This window comes from Danio rerio, chromosome 3 (genome assembly GCF_049306965.1).
Source record: "Danio rerio strain Tuebingen ecotype United States chromosome 3, GRCz12tu, whole genome shotgun sequence".
NCBI classification, from domain to species: Eukaryota; Metazoa; Chordata; class Actinopteri; order Cypriniformes; family Danionidae; genus Danio; species Danio rerio.
Window position 1 is genome coordinate 66,932,877 of NC_133178.1, and position 22,999 is coordinate 66,955,875.

General features: G+C 36.5%; 1 protein-coding gene across 2 annotated transcripts in view; it reads left to right on the forward strand.

The window, feature by feature from the left end:
• The window catches only part of rai1 (retinoic acid induced 1), a 108,093-nt gene that overhangs the window by 6,139 nt on the left and 78,955 nt on the right, over window positions 1-22,999 (forward strand). Inside the window, exon 1 of one of the 2 annotated variants that reach the window (XM_073945199.1) lies at window positions 6,457-6,533. The exons of the other annotated variant lie outside the window; for it this stretch is intronic. The gene's annotated coding sequence lies outside the window, so the exon portion shown is untranslated. Of the gene's footprint in view, window positions 1-6,456; window positions 6,534-22,999 lie in introns of those variants that run through there. 2 annotated transcript variants of the gene reach the window in all.

The window sequence follows — 22,999 nt, forward strand, 5'->3', positions numbered from 1 at the left end:
TTGAATTTGCATATTTATGAAGTGTTTTGGTTTACGAATTAGATTTGCATATTGATGAATTGTTTTACATTTACAAAATTAGATTTGCATATTTAATAATTGTTTTTAATTTATGAATTTAATTTGTGTTTTTGAAATTTTTTAATTTACACACTGGATTTGCATGTTAATGAATTGGATTAGATTATTTATGAACTGTGTTAAATTTACGAATTTAATTAGCATAATTAATAATTGTGTTTGCATACTTATGAATTTGATTTGTGTATTTATGAATTTGATTTGTGTATTTATAAATTGGATTTGTGCATCTATGAATTGTGTTACGAAATTTCAAATTGGATTTGCATATTTATGAATTGTATTTAAATTTCCGAATTGGATTTACATATTTACTAATTGGATTTGCATATTTATGGGTTGTGTTTGAATTTATTCATTGAATTTGCATGTCTACTAATTGTTTTAAATTTATCATTTGAATTTGTTTATTTATAAATTGCGTTTTGTATTTTAATCAATTGGATTTGCGTGTGTATATATTGCGTTTTGAATTAAGGAATTGTATTTGTTCATTCATAAGTTGTTTTGAATTGACTAATTGGATTTGCATATTTATAAATTGTGTTTAAATTTACTAGTTGGATTTGCATATTTACCTTTTGGATTTACATATTTATTCATTGTTTTTGAATGTATTAATTGGATTTGCATATTTACTAATTATTTAGTATTTTTTCATTTGGATTTGGAAAGTATTAATTGTTTTAAAATTTACTAATTGGATTTGTTTATTCAGGAATAGTGTTTTGAATTTTTGCATATTTATGAATTGTGTTTGAATTCATGAATTGGATTTGACTGTTTATTAATTATTTTAATTTACTGAATAAATTTGCATATTTTATTAATTGTTTTGAATTTTTAAATTTTATTTGTGCGTTTACAAATTGTGATTTGAATTCAGAAATTTAATTTTCATGTTTATGAACTGGGTATGCATATTTATTAATTGTGTTGTGAATATACAAAAAGATTTGTGTGTTCATGAATTGTTTTGAATTCATTATTTGGATTTGTGTACTTAAGAATTGTTTTGAATTTACAAATTAGATTTGCATATGCATGAATTGGGTTTTGAGCTTTATGAATTGGAAATTCAGCATTTATGAATTGTATTTTGTATTTACAAATTGGATTTGCAAATTTATGAATTGGATTTGTGTGTTTATAAGAATACTAATGGATTTTGTAAATGTGACTTGTGCTATGCACGTACGAATATTACTTTTGAACCATGTTATTTTTGAGACTTCTCTGACTCCACATGAGCCTCTGCATCATTAAATCTGTCCAGCCTCAGTGTTACTCTCCAGAGGAAAACACAAGTCTCTTGTGCATCTTTAGAGCATCAAATGGGCCTCAGATGTCTGTCCTAAAATGCCTTATTAGTAAAAATAGACCCAAATGACTTTTATTTCTTTGGACTACAGAGATACACTCTTAGACATAAAAGTACGAGAGCTGGTACCTTCATAAATGGTACACAACTGAACCCAAAGCCTCCGTGTTGGTATTTTAAAGATGCATATTACAGCAGCAACAAAAACATTTATTAATAATAAAGCACATTTACACGCAATGATAAGTGATCCAGAATGCTGTACGATGTACAGACAGGCAGTGGCGCCCCCAGGAAATTTTCTTAGGGGTGGCCAGAAGAGGCCGCACCAAATCTTGGGGTGGCACACAAAAAAAATAATGAATTCAGTGTAATGTTATATTTTTTATTCTGGTAAATGAAATAATGTAGTTTTTATTCATTTAATTAATTCTACTTGAAATATTGCAATTTATTCTTTGAAATAATTCAGCAAGTACATGTGCAAACCAAATAAAAATCTATGTTTATTTTAAAAACACTTTTCATATACTGTATAAATAACTTCTTTTTTTACGTGCCTTTATTGTACATCATACGAGATATGCCATGTCTAAAATTAATGAAGATTAATGAGTTTATTATTCCCAGAGATGGGTTGCAGCTGGAAGGGCATCCGCTGTGTAAAAATGTGCTAGATAAGTTGGCGGTTCATTCTGCTGTGGTGACCCTGGATTAATAAAGGGACTAAGCCGAAAAAAAAATGAATGAAAGAATAATGAATTTATTAATTACCCAAACAAATGAACAAACTGAACAAAAGGGATTACTATACACACTCACTATACCTAATAATATTATTTATCCATATTGCTTTTTGAACCATTTTATTAATGCAGCTTCTTCTATTGATATACTGTAGCTTAAGGTAAATATTAAATAGCAATTGCTGTCTATTGAAGGTGTGTGCGTGCTGTCAAGGACGATCGGGGAGGGTAGTGGTGGTTCTAGTTTAAATGACACCCTGGGCGAACCACCCTATACACCCCCACCTCTCTTGAATTGTTAGATTTGTTATTCAATAAATATAACAATTTATTTCTATTTATTCTAAATAAATACAATTAATATTAATATACAATTATTATTTTAAATAAATAACAGAAATCAATCCCAAATATTACTGGAAAACAACAACTGGAGTGATATGCCAACATCACTTAAGAAACCTGTTGCATGAAAATTAATTATGACAATTCTAAAGAATACAAAAAATGTATTATAGAATTAGGCCTATCTGTGATCTTAGACCAGATCATGGCTGAGAAATCATGTTATGAAGTCTTACCTCCCTGACTCATTATCCCTCCTTTCTGCTTTAAAGGCATGCTTAGTGAAAGTAACATCATCATCATCATTTTATATAAACTTTAAACGACTTTCAAAACTCGCTGCGTGCCGACACCTCTGCACAAAAGGCTGTTACTCCGGTTTCACGGCGCATGAGCGGTGCCTATTATGTCGGCGTGCATGCAAACAACCAACCGGGATTCACACAGGAGTGCGTGAGGCGCGCGGGAATGGTTTTCCGCGCGCATGCGTCAGTTTGCTTTCACCAGCATTGAACCAGAGGGGGAGAGCTACGTCAGTAACACCAACAATAATTTAGTGACTGCATTTTATTTATTTATTTATCTAAATATTGGGAATTTATGAGTTCATTTAAATCAATAATGTCAACCGCAAAATTATATTGGGGTGGCCAAAGGGGTGGCCACAGGGGTGGCCAGAGTTTACCGAGGGGTGGCCGTGGCCACCCCTGGCCACCCCTTGGAGGCGCCCCTGCAGACAGGTCTAGGAAGCTAAAAACAACTACAAACATACAGTACAACAGCTAAAGAGTAAAACGACTAAGTTTTTACTGTACTATACTAATATATATATATTATTTTGAAAACAGGACAGGACAAAGAGGTCTGTTTAAATGTATATTTTCTTAGTTTAACATGTATATTGGGATATTAGCTCTGTTTGTTTATAATGAGGCAACACACACACATGTAGACTGCTGAATAAAAGTGTTTAATTCACATTTATGCATGGTGTCATATCACTCAGCTCTTACTGTCATTTCTCATAAACAAATGTATGCTAATAAACACGACAAACTCATCTGTTTATGCAGAGGTTGTAATTAATTCCTGCCTGTGCTTGTATATACATTGATACCAGTGCTATTGCTATGATCAGATTACCTTATAAGCAATATAAAATTGCTCTAAAGTGCTTGTGTTGACATTTAAAACTGCTAAAAACTTCTTGTTTAATTATTTTGCCACTGCTAATTGGACGCAGGTGATGTAGAGGAGGGGCATTCTCACACTACAGCTTGTTTGATTGGGCAAAAAAAAAAAAGCTTATGCTGTGATTGGAAACAATTTTTGCTTGTGAGATTACAACAATGGTCATTTTTCCATTAGTCGTTAGTTTATCTGTTGTACTTTTTAGTGGGACTGGTTTTAAGGCATAGTAAAGCAGTAGTTTTGGGAAGCAAGTCGCCATGCATGACCACAAAGCACCATGTTTACAGCTCATCAGAACGCAAAATGCTGGATATACAGATTATAAAAGGATTTCCTGGCTATAGCTCATTTGATTGGGCAAAAGTTTTGCATATGCATATTTTCCCTGTCCTATGGCATCTAATTGGATGCAGGTGAAGTGTGGGAGAGGGGCATTCACACACTATAGCTTATTTTATTGGACCAAAAAATAGCTTAAGCAGTGTTTGGCCATTGTTTCCTAGTGAGATTACAACAATGATCATTTTTCCCTTAGTTGTAAGTTTATCTAAGCTGTTATTGTACTTTATATATATATATATATATATATATATATATATATATATATATATATATATATATATATATATATATATATATATGCGGGACTCTTATTTTGAAAACATTACAGGTTTTAAGGAATTTTAAAGCAGTAGTTCTGTGAAGCAAGCAGCCTTGCATGACCACAAACCACCATATTTACAGCTTATCAGAACGGAAAATGCTGGATATACGGATTATAAATTGATATCTTGGCTATAGCTCATTTGATTGGGCAAAAATGTTGCATATGCATGAGTGCAGGATGAGTCATCGGGGCCTGTTGTTGATTTAAAATATTAAATAGCCTCAAATTCACTTTGCAGGGGTCTCCGTTTGTCTTCATGCAATCTCAATGCTGTCTGGGAATATATATATATATATATATATATATATATATATATATATATATATATATATATATATATATATATATATATATATATATATATATGCACACACAAATACAGGGACGGACTGGGACAGCATTTTCCAAATGAAGGGGGTGGGATTGGGGAGAGAGAAGCGCGATGTTTATAAAGGGGGGAGGGTTGTATACGGCAGGCCAGAATCACGGTGGCAGGCCAGATAGACATTCCAGTGCAACCCTCGATTGGTCTCGTTTGTGTTGTTGTGAGGGCATTCTCACACTATAGCTCATTTGATTGGCCAGAAAATAGCTTATGTCATGATTGGCCACCATGTTTCCTAGTGAGATTACAACAATGATCATTCTCCCTTCATTTTAAGTGAGTCTAAGCTTTTATCATATATGTGGGACTCTTATTTTGAAAAAGGGACATGCTTTAGCAACATAAAATGACTCTAAAGTGCCCCTTTTTTTGCTTGTGTTGACATTTTACTGAAAAAAACCCTCTTGTTTACTTGTTTTGCTATTTTTATGCAGGTGACAGGTGGGGGAGCGGCATTCTCACGCTATTTTGCATATGCATGAGTGCAGGATGAGTCATCGGGACCTGTTGTAGATTTAAAATATGAAATAGCCTCAAACTCACTTCACAGTGGTCTCCATATATATATCTGTGCGTGTGCGTGTGCGTGTGTGTGTGTGTGTGTGTGTGTGTGTGTGTGTGTGATTTTTTTATTTTTTTTTATAATGGTATATAATTGGATGCTGGTGATGTGTGGGGGAGGGACATACTTACCCTATATCTCATTTATTGGACAAAAAATAGCTTATAAGCTATATAAAAATTATTTGGCTACGTTTTCCATTGAGATTGCAACAATGATCATTTTCCCTTAAGTTTCAGTGTATCTAAGCTTCTACAATATATGTGAGACTCTTATTTTGAAAACGGGATGGAATTAAGATTTAAGAAATAGCAAAGTAAGATAAAATGACTCTAAAGTGCCTCTGTATTGGCTTGTGTTGACATTTGTAACTGTAAAAACCCTCTTGTTTACTTGTTTTGCTATTTTTAAGCAGGTGATGGGTGGGGGGAGGGGCATTCTCGCACTGCAGCTCATCTGATTGGGCAAAAAAATTTGCATATGCATGAGTGCAGGATGAGTCATCAGGGCCTGTTGTAGATTTAAAATATTAAATAGTCTCAAACTCGCGTCACAGGGGTCTCCATTCGTCTTCAATGCAATCTCAGTGCTGTCCAGGAATAAAAAATAATAATTGAAATATTCAAAAGGGCTCATTTGTGTTTTTTTTCTGTTCTATGGCTCTCTCTTTTCATCAAAAAAGTGAACTCTTTTCGACTCGTCGATCTGCACCACACACACACAGCGCTCTGATGAGAGATCGCTAACCTGTGAGACAGCCTTTGAAGCTGACATATCTCACATACCCCCCCCCCCCCTCTCTCTCTCTCTCTCTCTTCCAGCTAGAGCAGGTGGTCTCCAATCGACTCTGCCCCTTTGCAAAAAATAAAAAATCAGCATTCGCAGACATATGCATTGGGGTCTGCAAACCCACCCTGAGCTAATTCCATTATACATTCAGTCTGGAAGTAAGACAGGACTGCCCTCTAATTGCTTTCTTATCCCCCTGAGCCCCCTTTTTCTCCTCCAAACAGCACCTCAGCTCAGCTCAGCCCCCGCCCCGACGCGAACATGGCAGCAAAGGGAAGGAGGAAAGTGGAATAGAGAGAGAGAGAGAGAGAGAGAGAGAGAGAGAGGGAGAGAGAGAGAGAGACGTATCTGCCTGCCTGCCATTGACCGGGAATATCTGCCATTTTCCGCGTTGCAGGAGGCTCCAGTGCACCGGGATCCAGGCACAGGCACAGGCACCGCCACAGGTACAGGCGCATGTTTCTCCGCATTTAAGGGGCTTAATGTCGGTGCGCACGCGGGGATGGATGGATAGATCATGGACGGATGAATGCAGCGACTCAAGAGCCGCATGCACGGGGACAGGGGGGCGTGTTGGATAACAGGCTGCCCATGTGTGTGTTTTTTCACCCTCGCATCCAGAGCCTGACCTGAAATCAGTTCGCATCATATTCCCCTAATATTGCAATGTCAATTAAAGCGCAGATCTCAGATCTGTAGCAACAGATTCGTTCTGTTTTTACTATAGTCGCGCGCTGACTGTCTGTTTAGTATGAGCTCATACTGTGTAAAAGAAAACAGAAGACGTTCCAAATGGAGAACGTTCTAAAAATGATGTCATAGAAGCCTTTTAAAGGGCAGATCTAAAATAGAACCCTTTTTAAATGTTAATTTATTTAAAAGTTTGATCGATATCAAATGTGATTATTTATTATTAATATTATTTATTTATTTGAAGAGAGTATTTTAATATTAAGGTCGCTCGTGGCTACGCAGATATAAACATTTTCGCTATATTTTAAATTGAAAACAAGACGAAACTTGCGTGTTTGTGTCATGCTGTATTATTCATATGCGCAGTGTGTGTGTGTGTGTGTGTGTGTGTTTTGTGTGTGTGTGTGTGTGTGTGTGTGTGTGTGTGTGTGTGTGTGTGTGTGTGTGTGTGTGCTGCGTTGTAGATGAAAGCGTGTTTATGTGACGTTACATGAGGGAAAAGCATTCCAGAAAGCATCGCTCCGCCACAGCTGTATATATATAAATAGATCCCAAATGACAGCGATTATCAAATCCTCTCGTGTTTATGAATTAAAGGCGCGTTATGCAAATGTGGCATGTGATGTTTAGTCACATCGCTGGGTCTGCGTGTGATATATGTGCCATATTTGGATGTCATGCATGCAGAATTGCGCGTTTGCCAGACTCGCCATGCGGACTGTGTTTATGTTGGAGACGCATTATGCACATGCGGTGTGTGTGTGTGTGTGTGTGCGTGTGTGTTGCGTCTTATGTATGGCTACATGTTATACGATGAGGATGATTTTGTGAATGGAATATTTTGGATCATGCATCAGGGTGGTTGGTTTGTTTACGTGCATTTGAAGGGAACGCATCGTGTTTAGTATGTGTGTGTGTGTGTGTGTGTGTGTGTGTGTGTGTGTGTGTGTGTGTGTGTGTGTGTGTGTGTGTGTGTGTTATTTTGCATGCAGCTTGCCCTTGATCATGAAACACAGGGTAAGACAGAGCTCTAACCTATTAAACGCTGCACTGAGACTGCAGTGTCACAGCTGACTGATATTGATGCTCTGGACGGCCCTCTCCGCAAGAATCCATTTAGAGACGTGTGTGTGTGTGTGTGTGTGTGTGTGTGTGTGTGTGTGTGTGTGTGTGTGTGTGTGTGTGTGTGTGTGCACAGAGGGAGTGTGACTGACAGGCAGTCTCTCTCTCTCTCTCTCTCTCTCTCTCTCTCTCTCTCTCTCTCTCTCTCTCTCTCTCTCTCTCTGTGTGTGTGTGTGTGTGTGTGTGTGTGTGTGTGTGTGTGTGTGTGTGTGTGTGTGTGTGTGTGTGTGTGTGTGTTGGCATGTGTGCGTCGGACAGATACGGATTGGTGAGAGGAGAATGAGGCGGGGGAGAAAAAATGGAGGGATGTGATGAATATGTGAGTGAATTATAGAGGGAAGGAAAGAGGATTGAAGATGATACCAACATCTGCAGTACGATAGTAGATCCATCTAGCAGCAGAAGAAGGGAACATATCCAGTGTGTATATGCAGTGGTGTTCCCAAGGTTAAGAGCAACACTCTGTATGTAAAACAAAACAAGACATCAGCGGACTAGATCAAGTGTCTCACACACACTGGCAGGGGCTGAGCAATATGAGTCATTTGTATTACAGTAAAACAATTCAACATTTTTCTTGGGATTAATTTTAATATAACTTATATCAGCTATAAAGGCTGCCTAGGGTTAAATTGTTAATAAAAACAGGAATATTATTGTTTATTTTGGTATGATTTTTTAGGATATATGTATAATATATATATATATATATATATATAATTTAATGATTATAAATATATTTAATTGTTTTGAATAATAGTATTATTATTGAATACTGCTCTCTAACAGTCTGATTTAATATCTAAATCATATTTTATTAACTAAGCAAAATATTCCAGCATTCATTTCTGGCAGGAATAGAAACAACTCTCACTCCATTGATGTTTTCTTATTTTAAGCATGAGCCATACTGTTTTTGTTAGATTAATGTTTAGAAGAAGGAAAGCTGTGTTGGATAAGCTGACTTTTAAAGCATATATTTGCTTTAATACATTTGTTGTGAGTAAATGTACATGCATGCGTGTTGAACATTAAATAAAAAATAATGTAGTTAATAAAGCTGCATAAATATGCAAATAAATAAATGTTCTCTAAATAATGTTTTAAATAAATAAATCTTTAAATAAATCAATTGGATCAGAGGGAGATGGGTATTGCTAAAAAAATAGAGGAAAAGTACTTAAATGATTGGTAGCGCGGCTCTAAAGCACTGATAACTCCACCATAAACCACTAATAGCTCCGCCCTAAAGCACTAATAGCTCCACCCTAAAGCACTAATAGCTCCGCCCTAAAGCACTAATAGCTCCGCCCTAAAGCACTAATAGCTCCACCCTAAAGCACTAATAGCTCCGCCCTAGAGCACTAATAGCTCCACCCTAGAGCACTAATAGCTCCACCCTAAATCACTAATTGCTCCACCCTAAAGCACTAATAGCTCCGCCCTAAAGCACTCATAGCTCCACCCTAAAGCACTAAAAGCTCCACCCTAAAGCACTAATAGCTCCACCCTAAAGCACTAATAGCTCCGCCCTAAAGCACTAATAGCTCCACCCTAAAGCACTAATAGCTCCGCCCTAGAGCACTAATAGCTCCGCCCTAGAGCACTAATAACTCCACCCTAAATCACTAATTGCTCCACCCTAAAGCGCTGATAGCTCCGCCCTAAAGCACTAATAGCTCCACCCTAAAGCACTAATAGCTCTGCTCTAAAGCACTAATAGCTCCACCCTAAAGCACTAATAGCTCCACCCTAAAGCACTAATAGCTCCGCCCTAAAGCACTAATAGCTCCACCCTAAAGCACTAAAAGCTCCACCCTAAAGCACTAATAGCTCTGCCCTAAAGCACTAATAGCTCCACCCTAAAGCGCTGATAGCTCCGCCTTAAAGCACTAATAGCTCCACCCTAAAGCACTAATAGCTCCACTCTAAAGCACTAATAGCTCCACCCTAAAGCACTAATAGCTCTGCCCTAGAGCACTAATAGCTCCGCCCTAAAGCACTAATAGCTCCACCCTAAAGCACTAATAGCTCCGCCCTAAAGCACTAATAGCTCCGCCCTAAAGCACTAATAGCTCCGCCCTAAAGCACTAAAAGCTCCACCCTAAAGCACTAATTGCTCCGCCCTAAAGCACTAATAGCTCCGCCCTAGAGCACTAAAAGCTCCACCCTAAAGCACTAATAGCTCCACCCTAAAGCAATAATAGCTCCACCCTAAAGCGCTGATAGCTCCGCCCTGAAGCACTAATAGCTCCACCCTAAAGCACTAATAGCTCCGCCCTAAAGCACAAATAGCTCCGCCCTAAAGCACTAAAAGCTCCACCCTAAAGCACTAATAGCTCCACCCTAAAGCACTAATAGCTCCACCCTAAAGCACTAATAGCTCCACCCTAAAGCACTAATAGCTCCACCCTAAAGCACTAATAGCTCCACCCTAAAGCACTAATAGCTCCACCCTAAAGCAATAATAGCTCCACCCTAAAGCGCTGATAGCTCCGCCCTGAAGCACTAATAGCTCCACCCTAAAGCACTAATAGCTCTGCCCTAAAGCACAAATAGCTCCGCCCTAAAGCACTAAAAGCTCCACCCTAAAGCACTAATAGCTCCACCCTAAAGCACTAATAGCTCCGCCTTAAAGCACTAAAAGCTCCACCCTAAAGCACTAATAGCTCCACCCTAAAGCACTAATAGCTCCGCCCTAAAGCACTAATAGCTCCACCCTAAACCACTAATAGCTCCACCCTAAACCACTAATAGCTCCGCCCTAAAGCACTAATAGCTCCGCCCTAAACCACTAATAGCTCCATGCTAAAGCACTAATAGCTCTACCCTAAAGCATTAACAGCTCCGCCCTAAAGCGCTATTAGCTTCGCCCTAAAGCACTAATAGCTCCGCCCTAAAGCACTCATAGCTCCACCCTAAAAACTGATAGGCCCACCTTAAATGATTTATAGCCCAGCCATAGAGCACTGATAGTCCCGCTTCAAAACACCAGTAGCTCCACCCTGAAGAACTGATAGTCCCGCCCTAAAGCACTAATAGCTTCACCCTAAAGGACTGATAACTCCACCCTAAATCACTGATAGCCCCATCCTAAAGAACTGAAAGCTCTGACCTAATTAATTGATAGCCCCGTCCTAAAAGACTAATAGTCCTGCCCTAAAGTACTCATAGCTCCGCCCTAAATCACTGATAACTCCACCCTAAATCCATTCCATGTGACCATTCCAAGTAAAGGAAAGTCATCTGGAGGGGAGGGAAGGAGATGGTATTTGATTAAAGATTATGAGGGCAGATTAATTTGTACAAAATAATGAAGTGCACAGACCCATCGTTTATAACCAGAACTGCTATTAGCATGTACAAATAAGAACAGTACGTTTTGAGTTTAACTTCAATGGCAACACCATCACCTTGACTAGCGTTTAGGACACGTCACACACTTTCTATTTTTACGTATTTTCTCACGCACATGTAAATAGCACAGCGCTCCCCTCCATCCACATTATAACCAAATCTGACACATTTCCCCATCACACCACCTTATGTACATATACCCTCAGCATTATATTTTGTCAGCGACTACAAGCGAATGTAGCGTACGGGCTGATGCAATCCACTGAAACTGTCACGCACCTGAGGGTCAGGAGAACAACCGTGAAAACACAACCAGAAACCATCAGAAAAAAGCTTCAGTCTTGATTCTAGTCCAGCTGTCTAAAAACTCCTAAATCAAGAAGCATTTTAGCCAAAAATAGTCTTGTTTTCCGAAATATTGAGTCACAATGAAGTCAGATTTACAATAAAGCAAGCCAAAAATCTGCCAATGAGGCAAGCAAAATATTAATAAGCTTATTTCAAGTAAAATCTTCAACATTATTTCTGAAAACAAGACAATGTTTCTTACTCGTCTAGAAAATGCTTCTTGATTTAATATATGTGTACTATAAACGAGACGTAAACGAACACATTTATTGCAGTGTCGAAGGCGATGGGAATTAAATGAGATGGAGGAAGGGGGAAAATAGACACGCATCTGAGGTGAAGACAGAGAAAACGAGGCCCCTCCCCCATTGGCTGTGTTGTAGGTGCGAGAATCTCGAACGAAAATCCGGCGCGGATCACAAACAGATCCATAAGGTCAGGACGGGGCAGCGGAGGAATTATTCATCTCCAGATGCTGCTGTCTCTGCGGCACTGCGCTCAGCACTCCGGCTCCCACAGAAACGAACGGACGGAGGGAAGACATAAACAACCGACTGGACGGGCTGAGGGGTCGGATATGGAGATGCACAGCATGCAGACGTCTCGAGACGCATTAATGCGCAACTGCACAATAGCCCAGTTAACTCATCACCCGCCACTGAGGAGATAATGCAGCAATCAAGAGAATAGAGGTTAAAAATAGAGTGGGAATGTATTAGAAACATTTACGGTAGATTACTGTAACTCATCAATTAAGAGTTAGCTGTGGAGTTTGCATGTTCTCTCCGTGTTGTTGTGCTCCGGTTTCCCCCACAGTCCAAACACATGCGCTATAGGGGAACTGATCAACTAAAATGGCCCTAGTGTATGAGTGTGTATGGGTATTTCCCAGTGATGGGTTGCAGCTGGAAGGGCATCCGCTGCGTAAAACATATGCTGGATAAGTTGGTGGTTCATTCCGCTGTGGCGACCCCAGATTAATAAAGGGACTAAGCCGAAAAGAAAATGAATGAATGAATGATATGACATGCTCATACACAGCTGAAGTCAGAATTATTAGCCCCTTATTTTTTTATATTTCCCAAATGATGTTGAACAGAGCAAGGAAATGTTCACAGTATGTCTGATAATATTTTATCTTCTGGAGAAAGTCTTGCTTGTTTTATTTCGGCTAGAATAAAAGCAGTTTTTAATTTTTTAAACACCATTTTAAGGTCGATATTATCAGCCCCTTTAAGCTATATTTTTATGATAGTCTACAGAAAAAACCATCATTGTACAATGACTTGCCTAATTACCCTAACCTGCCCAACCTAATTAACCCAGTGAAGCCTTTAAATGTCACTTTAAGCTGTATAGAAGTGTCTTGAAGAATATCTAGTCTAATATTATGTGCTGTCATCATGGCAAAGATTAAATAAATCAGTTATTAGAAGTTATTAAAAATATTATGAACTAAATTGAGTGTGTATGGGTGTTTCCCAGTGTTGGGTTGCAGCTGAAAGGGCGTCCACGCTTTACATAATCAAGTGTGTGCAGTTTACCTCATGCATTCAGTCACTCTCTGGACATGGCATATTGCAGGACGTGTAAAACCCTGTCCTGCACAGATCTCAGTGATATCTTTTATTTTGTCTGGCATGAATAAGTCTATGCAGACTCTCATTTTTAAAATCGTGCATCACGGCGAGACATGCGGGGAGCCTCTCCATTCACACAACAAGTTTCTGAGCTCTCTCATCCTTCAGACCGAGTTTATTCTTCCGAGGTAACCTAAGAATACTGTCAGTGCTGCGGATAGTTTGTAATGACTGTTCACCTCGGGCTGCTCAAACCACGCTTCGTTAATGAATTAAAATGAAATCGTGAAAATAGTTTGATGCATTGTTTTGGCACTAACACATATACTATAGCGGGCTTGTTTTAAAGCCGTTCTTCTTGTTTATGTTGTAGATAACTGACCAACGAAATATACATCAAAATTAAGTTACACATCAAAACGAAATTTATTGCGAAAAGATAAAAAAAATAAATAAATAAATATATATATATATATATATATATATATATATATATATATATATATATATAGTCGTCTGCACACATATATATATATATATATATATATATATATATATATATATATATATATATAGTCGTCTGCACACATATATATATATATATATATATATATATATATATAGTCGTCTGCACATATATATATATGTATATGTATATATATATATATATATATATATATATATATATATATATAGTCGTCTGCACATATATATATATATATATATATATATATATATATATATATACACATACAGGGCTTTACATTAACATTAGATTTCAGCTTTGGCGGGTTACACAGCTGATCCCACTAGCCACTTTGGCAGGTTGGAAATCATTTTTACATTGTAGTTTTCTTAAAGCAGGGTTCGACGTATGGACTAATATGCGTGCAAATGTGATCTTAGAATCGAGAAGTAGCACGACTGAAAACAATAACTGTTCGCGCGAGACAAAGCAGGTGAATACCGTATGAGAGGATGATTAGGCTACTCACGCGCACAGGTGATGTGATGCGCGCGACTGCTAAAAAGCGCGCGCGCGGGCTCCCGTTTACTTGCGTTTTTTTCAGTTCACTTGCGCTCGGTTCTCTTTGAAAAAGTCTAGACAAAAAACGATGCTCGTGTACCCATTCCTTCTGCTTTGAAGAGCTCAAGATTGAAAAATATATAAATTTGTAAGCAACAGCAGCTCTCGTTTTAATAATTCTCAGGCACGCGATCATCCTTTCATTATCACTCGTGGTGTTTTTACCTGCTTTCTTTTGCTTACAGTTATTTTTGTTAATATAGTTTAATTATCATCCTTTAAAATAACATTTCTTTAATATGAGATTAACTCCGCATTTGTGTGGAGTAACTGCTGATCTGGGGCCTTTAGCCAGGACAGATTACTGTGCATATTCTAGATGCATGACAATAGATCTTTTTAAATGTTAATTAAAAAAAAAAGTTTTGTTGAATAAAAAGTGCATGTATTCAGCTATATATTTGCTTGTTTTAACATATTTAAATATGTGGCTAAGAAATAATAATTTCTCTTTGGTGTGGTTAGAGCTGAATTTGGTAAAACCTTTATTCTGAGCCCTAAAAAGTCATGTGAAATATATAGCATGCACAGTGAGCAAGCTCATACACAACACACACAAACAGTGAAATAAAAGAGGAGGCATGTGGACAACACAACATCTAAATCAAGTCATTTTAGCATGTCAGAGTCACATTTATTTATATAAAATATATTTTCCAATCAACAAAATTGTGGCTAGTGAAAATGGCAAGTGGCTAGTAATGTTGGAAATCTACTGGTGATCAAAAGAGTTAATGTAAAGCACAGTATATATATATATATATATATATATATATATATATATATATATATATATATATATATATATATATATATATTTTTTTTTTTTTTTTTTTTTTTTTTTTTTTTTTGTTCATGCCCGTCTTAAACAACTGTGGGTGGATAGTGCTTAACTTCGTGGAAAACAACGATTTAATTAATAATCTGATAATGGAGCAAAATAATCTGATAATGGAGAAAAATGATCTGATAATAGAGCAAAATAATCTGATAATAGAGCAAAATAATCTGATAATAGAGCAAAATAATCTGATAATAGAGCAAAATAATCTGATAATAGAGCAAAATAATCTGATAATGGAGAAAAATAATCTGATAATGGAGCAAAATAATCTCAATGTATCAAAATAATCTGATAATGGAGCAAAATAAACTGATAACAGAGCAAAATAATCTGATAATAGAGCAAAATAATCTGATAATGGAGCAAAATCTGATAATGAAGCAAAATAATCTGATAATGGAGCAAAATAATCTGATAATGGAGCAAAATAATTTGATTATGGAGCGAAATGATCTGATAATGGAGAAAAATAATCTGATAATAGAGAAAAATAAACTGATAATGGATCAAAATCTGATAATGGATCAAAATCTGATAAAGGAGCAATATATATATATATATATATATATATATATATATATATATATATATATATATATATATATATATATATATATATACATATATTTTTTTTATTATTATTGTTATTTTTTTTAGTTCGTGCCCGTCTTAAACAACTGTGGGTGGATGATGCTTCACTTCGTGGAAAACAAGGATTTAATTAATGATCCACTGCTGCTGTAAACGTCTGTCATATACTCGCTGCATTTATATTATGTCACTATTTTAAAGATTACGTCTTGAGCGTCTGATTTCTCCTCAGTGATGATGTCCTTTAAATATATAAAGGCTGGTTATTTTACCGTCGATGAGGGATAATAGGGGTATTACAGGATTCAAAACAAATAATATTAAAAAAGAAACATAAGCTTGACAACAAAAGATCCGATCAATGTCGTAACGAATGCCCTTAAATAATGCAGCTTGCAGTTTCCAGCAAGCATCATTGAGATTGTGTTGTCTGTCATATCTTTCGTCTGTTTTTTGGTGGGGGGGTGGTTCTCGTAAAGCACAGCTTTCCAAAATGATGACATGAGACTCTGCTGGGTAGTTGCGCTGGTTTACCAACACTTGTTTGGGTCTGTAATCTTATTAGCATCTTCATAAGGGTGGTGTTGTTTTAAGTGATGAAGGATTGTGGTGTTTCTGCTTTTGATGGCACGAGTCGTCTGTTTTGTGTCAGATTGCAAAAAATGTTGGTTTCGGGCTAAATAAATTCCATGCATGTGTGCTTGTGTGAGCTGAGTGCATGCTTTTAATGGGCTCACAGCCTGCTGTTTATGTGTGTATGTGTGTGTTCATGCCTCTGATTTCCACGTGTTTCTGCATGCACACACATCTGCGTGCGTTTGGGAGTGTGTGTGTGTGACGCATGGCGTTGGTGGTTGAAATGGTTTGGATGTCATCCAGCTCAGCGGAAGGTCATCTAGCGTTTCTCCAAATAGATCCAGCCTTCATTTCCACTCCAGAGCCGCTGTATTTACCAGTCCAGTGGCCCAGAACGCCAGTCCACACACACATGCGCACACAAACACTGCTCACACACCTTCACACTGCAAATAATGCTTTTCTCACACAGAGATTTAGTGTTGTTTCTTTTCTGAATATCTACAAATTCTGAAATAAAACAGCATTTTCTAGACGAGCGCAAAATATTGTCTTGTTTTCAGAAATAATGAGGCAAAGTGAAGTGAGTTTCTCCTGAAAACAAGCAAAATAATCTGATATTGGATCAAAATAATCTGATAATGGATCAAAATAATCTGATAATGGATCAAAATAATCTGATAATGGAGCAAAATAATCTCATTATGGAGCAAAATTATCTGATAATGGATGAAAATAATCTGATAATGGAGCAAAATTATCTGATAATGGAGAAAAATAATCTGGTAATGGAGCAAAATAATCTGATAATGGAGCAAAATAATCTGATAATAGAGCAAAATAATCTGATAATGGAGCAAAATAATCTGATAATGGAGCAAAATAAACTGATAATGTATCAAAATAATCTGATAATGGAGAAAAATGATCTGATAATGTATCAAAACAATCTGATAATGGAGCAAAATAAACTGATAATGGATCAAAATCTGATAATGGATCAAAATAATCTGATAATGAATCAAAATAAACTGATAATGGATCAAAATCTGATAATGGGGCAAAATAATCTGATAATGGATCAAAATAATCTGATAATGGATCAAAATAATCTGATAATGAATCAAAATAAACTGATAATGGATCAAAATCTGATAATGGGGCAAAATAATCTGATAATGGAGCAAAATAAACTGATAATGGATCAAAATCTGATAATGGATCAAAATAATCTGATAATGAATCAAAATAAACTGATAATGGATCAAAATCTGATAATGGGGCAAAATAATCTGATAATGGAGAAAAATAATCTGATAATGGAGCAAAATAATCTGATAATGGAGCAAAATAATCTGATAATGGAGCAAAATAAACTGATAATGGATCAAAATCTGATAATGGGGCAAAATAATCTGATAATGGATCAAAATAAACTGATAATGAATCAAAATAAACTGATAATGGATCAAAATCTGGTAATGGAGCAAAAAAATCTGATAATGGAGCAAAATAAACTGACAATGGATCAAAATCTGATAATGGGGCAAAATAATCTGATAATGGATCAAAATAAACTGATAATGGATCAAAATAAACTGATAATGGATCAAAATCTGATAATGGATCAAAATCTGGTAATGGAGCAAAAAAATCTGATAATGGAGCAAAATAATCTGATAATGGAGCAAAATAATCTGATAATGGAGCAAAATAATCTGATAATGGATCAAAATAAACTGATAATGGATCAAAATCTGATAATGGATCAAAATCTGGTAATGGAGCGAAAAAATCTGATAATGGAGCAAAATAAACTGATAATGGATCAAAATCTGATAATGGATCAAAATCTGATAATGGAGCAAAATAATCTGATAATGGATCGAAATAATCTGATAATGGAGCAAAATAAACTGATAATGGAGCAAAAAAATCTGATAATGGAGCAAAATAATCTGATAATGGATCAAATTATGAAGGTCGCTGGTTCAAAGCATGAAGGTCGCTGGTTCGAGCCTTGACTGGACCAGTTGGTGTTTCTGTGTGGAGTTTGCAAGTTCTCCCCGTGTTGGCGTGGGTTTCCTCTGGGTGCTCCGGTTTTATCGCTCACCGGGTTAGGCTGAAGCAGGAAAGTGTGCCCACGCTGTTTAACTGGTGCCTTGAACTGAACCCTGGGAGGACACTTGAGCATATTACTCGTACAGAGATTGTGATGTTGTTTGACGCCTAATCTGCTTTTAATAGTTTAAATTATAATATTAAAGTGATAATTACACCATTTCTGCATTCTATAATATCAGCAACAGCTGGAGGATTGTAGTCCCCAGCATGTTGCTGCAATGTTTACAGTGCTGGTCCTACACTTCCGGGTTTCTTCAGCCTCGCTTTGGTTCTTTAAAATGGCGGTTGCTTGAATTAAGCGTATTGACAACGCAAGCGTAAGGTAAGATGCAGGGTGAGTGCAAGCCAGGGGGAGAGGGGAGGGGGACAATCGCACTTCGGCATGGTTCAAGGCAACTGTACTAAGTGTGAGTACATCCTAAGTGTTTTGGTTGGTTACTAGAGTCTGCATGTTTACTAGACGTTCTGCTTGCTTAGTGCACTGTTATGGTTGGTCTCTAGAGTATTCATTGCAACAACTTTATTCAAGAAGCATTTTCTAGACTAGCAAAGAGTCAAAATACACATTAAAAGGGCAGAGAATCTGAGCTGAAGTCAGAGTTATTCACCCTCCTGTATATTTTTCCCTTAATTTCTGTTAAATTAAGAGTTTTCTTCAGCACATTTCTAATCATAACAGTGTTATTACCTCATCTCTAATAACTGATGTATTTGCTCTTCACCATGATGACAGCAAATAATATTAGACTAGATATTCTTCAAGACACTAGTGTTCAACTTAAAGTGACATGTAAAGGCTTCACTAGGGTAATTTGGGTAACTAGGCAGGTTAGGGTAATTAGGCAAGTTATTGTATAACAGTGGTTTGTTCTGTAGACCATCAGAAAAAAATATATAGCTTAAAGGGGCTAATAATATTGACCTTAAAATGGTGTTTAAAAAATTGACAACTGCTTTTCTTCTAGCCGAAATAAAACAAATAAGACTTTCTCCAGAAGAAAAAATATTATCAGACATGCTGTGAACATTTCCTTGGTCTGTTAAACATCATTTGGGAAATATTTACAAAAGAAAAGAAAAAGAGGGGGCCTAATAATTCTGACTCGCAGCGTATAAATATATATGTATAGCAGAAAGCTGCAGGTTGAAGCCCCCACAGAGATGCACCCAAAAGCATTTGCATGTGATTTATTTGCGTCCCAATTCTGACTGTATGTGATCCTCCATACCACGTCCCCTCAGGAGAGAGCAGCTGCACAGCCCCATTTACCAGCGAGCATCAGCACATGTCTGCCTACTAGAGCCAAACACTATCAAGGGCACTTAACAGGTAGCTGCACAGTGGCTGCAAGGAGGATTGTGTGGGTGATCTGCGAAAAAGGATTTTCCCACTTAGAGGTTTTGTCTTGTTTCTAGTCCAAACATTTAACAATTCTTAAAGCAAGAAGCGTTTATTAGACACGCGGAAAATGTAGTCATGTTTTCAGAAACAGTGAGACAAATTTAAGTGAGTTTTACCTTAAAACCCTAACCCTTACATTAAAAATTTGCTTTGAAATAAGATTAATTTGCTTGTTTTTAGGAAAAACTCTCTTCATTTTGACGCACTTTTTCTGAAAATAACTACTTATTACATTTCAACATTGATTATGCCTTACTGAATAACATATTACACACACACACACACACACACACACACACACACACATATATATATATATATATATATATATATATATATATATATATATATATATATATGTGTGTGTGTGTGTGTGTGTGTGTGTGTGTGTGTGTAATATGTTATTCAGTAAGGCATAATCAATGTTGAAACGTAATAAGCACCAATATGGGTCAAATTTATTCGCCATTTAACATGCTAAGTCATGTTAACAGTGTTAATTCATGCCTGCAACATGTTTATAATGTGTTAAACATGGGTTTTAAATCATAACTATGTCAAAACATGCTAAACATGTTAGTAAAATGCTGTAAACATGCCGGTTCAAGAACTAAACATGGTAGCAACATGCTAATTCATGCTAAAATGTGTTTAAAAACATGCCGAAACAATTAAGCTGCATTAGCCATGTGCTAATGTAAAACATTGTAATACATGTTAGCAGTGTTCATTCATGCTAATAACATTTGTTAAACATGCTTATGTGCTAACTGTTAAAACGTGTTTTAAAAAATGCTACAAACATGCCAGATCAACCAGTAAACATGGTAACAACATGCTAATTCATGCTAACGTTATGTTGTTAAATTGTGTTTAAAAACATGCTGAAACAACTAAGCTGCATTAGCCATGTGCTAATGTAAAAACATGCATGTTAGCAGTGTTCATTCAAGCTAATAACATTTGTTAAACATATTTATGTGCTAACTGTTAAAACATGTTAACATGTTTACAAAATGCTAAAAACATGCCAGATCAAGCAGTAAACAAGGTTGCAACATGCTAATTCATGCTAACATCATGTTAAATCATTGTGTAAACACATGTAATAACAGCTTAAATGATTTAGCCATGTATTTGTGTGAAGGATGCTAATTCATGTTATTTTTTGTTGACAGTGTTAATTCATGCTATCAACATGTATATCACGTTAGCCATGGATTTAATGTAATAACTATGTTAAAACAGCTAGTTCAAGAGCTAGTTCAAGGGGGGGGGTGAATAATATTGACTTCAGCTGCAGTTTTCTTAGTCATAATCCTCTTGGCTTAATAATCCGAGGAGAGCACAGTACTTTTGAACCGTAGCGTGTGTGAATGCGGTGGCCAGCAGGACACAATGCCCTCGGCTCTTCACCGCTGGCAAAGACAATGGGCTCCAGTGATAATGACGCAGGCCTGATGCTGGCACACGCTACAGCAAAACACGGCAAAGAGAGAGAGAGAGAGCACTGCAGATGAAGAGTCGCCCAGCCCACCGCCTGCTCCTCTGTGGCTGGCCATTTCAACATTTACTCTAAAAAACATAGCGAGGAAAGGAAAGGAAGGGAAGCCATGTTTAAACCCTGAAAACATGTAGCAGCAGCTAAAACGCATTAGCCATGTGTTCATGTAAAAAACATGCTTATTCATGTTAAACATGTTAGAAAAATTATCCAAACATGCTGGGTCAACACTAAACATGGTAACAACATGCTAATCTATGCTAGCATTTTGTTAAGTCATTGTAAAACATGTAGCAACAAATAAAATCAAGCACTAAACATGTTTGTAACATGCTAATCCATGCTAGCATTGTGTTAAGTTGTTGTAAAAAACATGTAACAACAGCTAAAATCAAGCACTAAACATGTTTGCAACGTGCTAATATATGCAAGCATTTTGTTAAGTCATCGTAAAACATGTAACAACAGCTAAAATGAAGCACTAAACATGTTTGAAACATGCTAATTTATGCTAGCATTGTGTTAAATCATTCTAAAAACATGTAGCAACAGCTAAACTCAAGCACTAAACATGTTTGCAACATGCTAATCTATGCTAGCATTGTGTTAAGTCATTGTAAAAACATGTAGCAAAAGCTAAAATCAAGCACTAAACATGTTTACAGTATGCTAATCTATGCTAGCATTGTGTTAAATCATTGTAAAAACATGTAGCAACAGCTAAACTCAAGCACTAAACATGTTTGCAACATGCTAATCTATGCTAGCATTGTGTTAAGTCATTGTAAAAACATGTAGCAAAAGCTAAAATCAAGCACTAAACATGGTTGCAGCATGCTAACATTGTTAAACGGTTGTAAAAACATGTAGCAACAGCTAAAATGCATTAGCTGTGTGTTTATGTACAAAACGTGCAAATTCCTGTAACCGTACAACATGTTTGTCATGTATTAAAAAGGGTTATGTGATTACTGTATGTTAAAGCATGTTAAACAAGTTACCAGATCAAGCAATAAAGGTGGTTTCAGCATGCTAATTTATGCACACATCCTGTTAAATCATTGTGAGAACATGTAGCATAACTTAATATGTTTTAAGAATGCTGTAAACATGCCAGATCAAGCACTAAACATGGTTGCAACATGTTAACACCATACTAACATATTTGTAAAAACATGTAGCAAAATCTAAAATGCATTAGCCATGCATGTAATAAAACATGCTAATTGATTCATGCTAGCAACATGTTTATCATGTGTTAAACATGGTTATTTGATAACTACAGCATGTTAAATCATACTAAACAAGTAACCAGATCAAGCACTAAATGTGGCCGTAACATGCTAATTCATGCTAACATCTTGTTAAGTCATTGCAAAAACATGTAGCTACAGCTAAAATGCATTACCCATGTGATCACGTACAAAAACATGCTCTACCATGATATCTATTAATTCATGCTAGCAACATGTTTATCGTGTTTAATATGGTTATAATATAATAACCATGTAGCAACATGCTAAACATGTTATTGAAATGATGCAAACATGTCAGATTAATCATTAAACATGAATGCAACATGCTAACATGTTAAGTCATTGTGAAAAAACATGTAGCAATAGCTAAATGTTAAAACATGCTAGAGAAATGCTGTAATCATGCAAGTTCAAGAGCTAAACAGGAT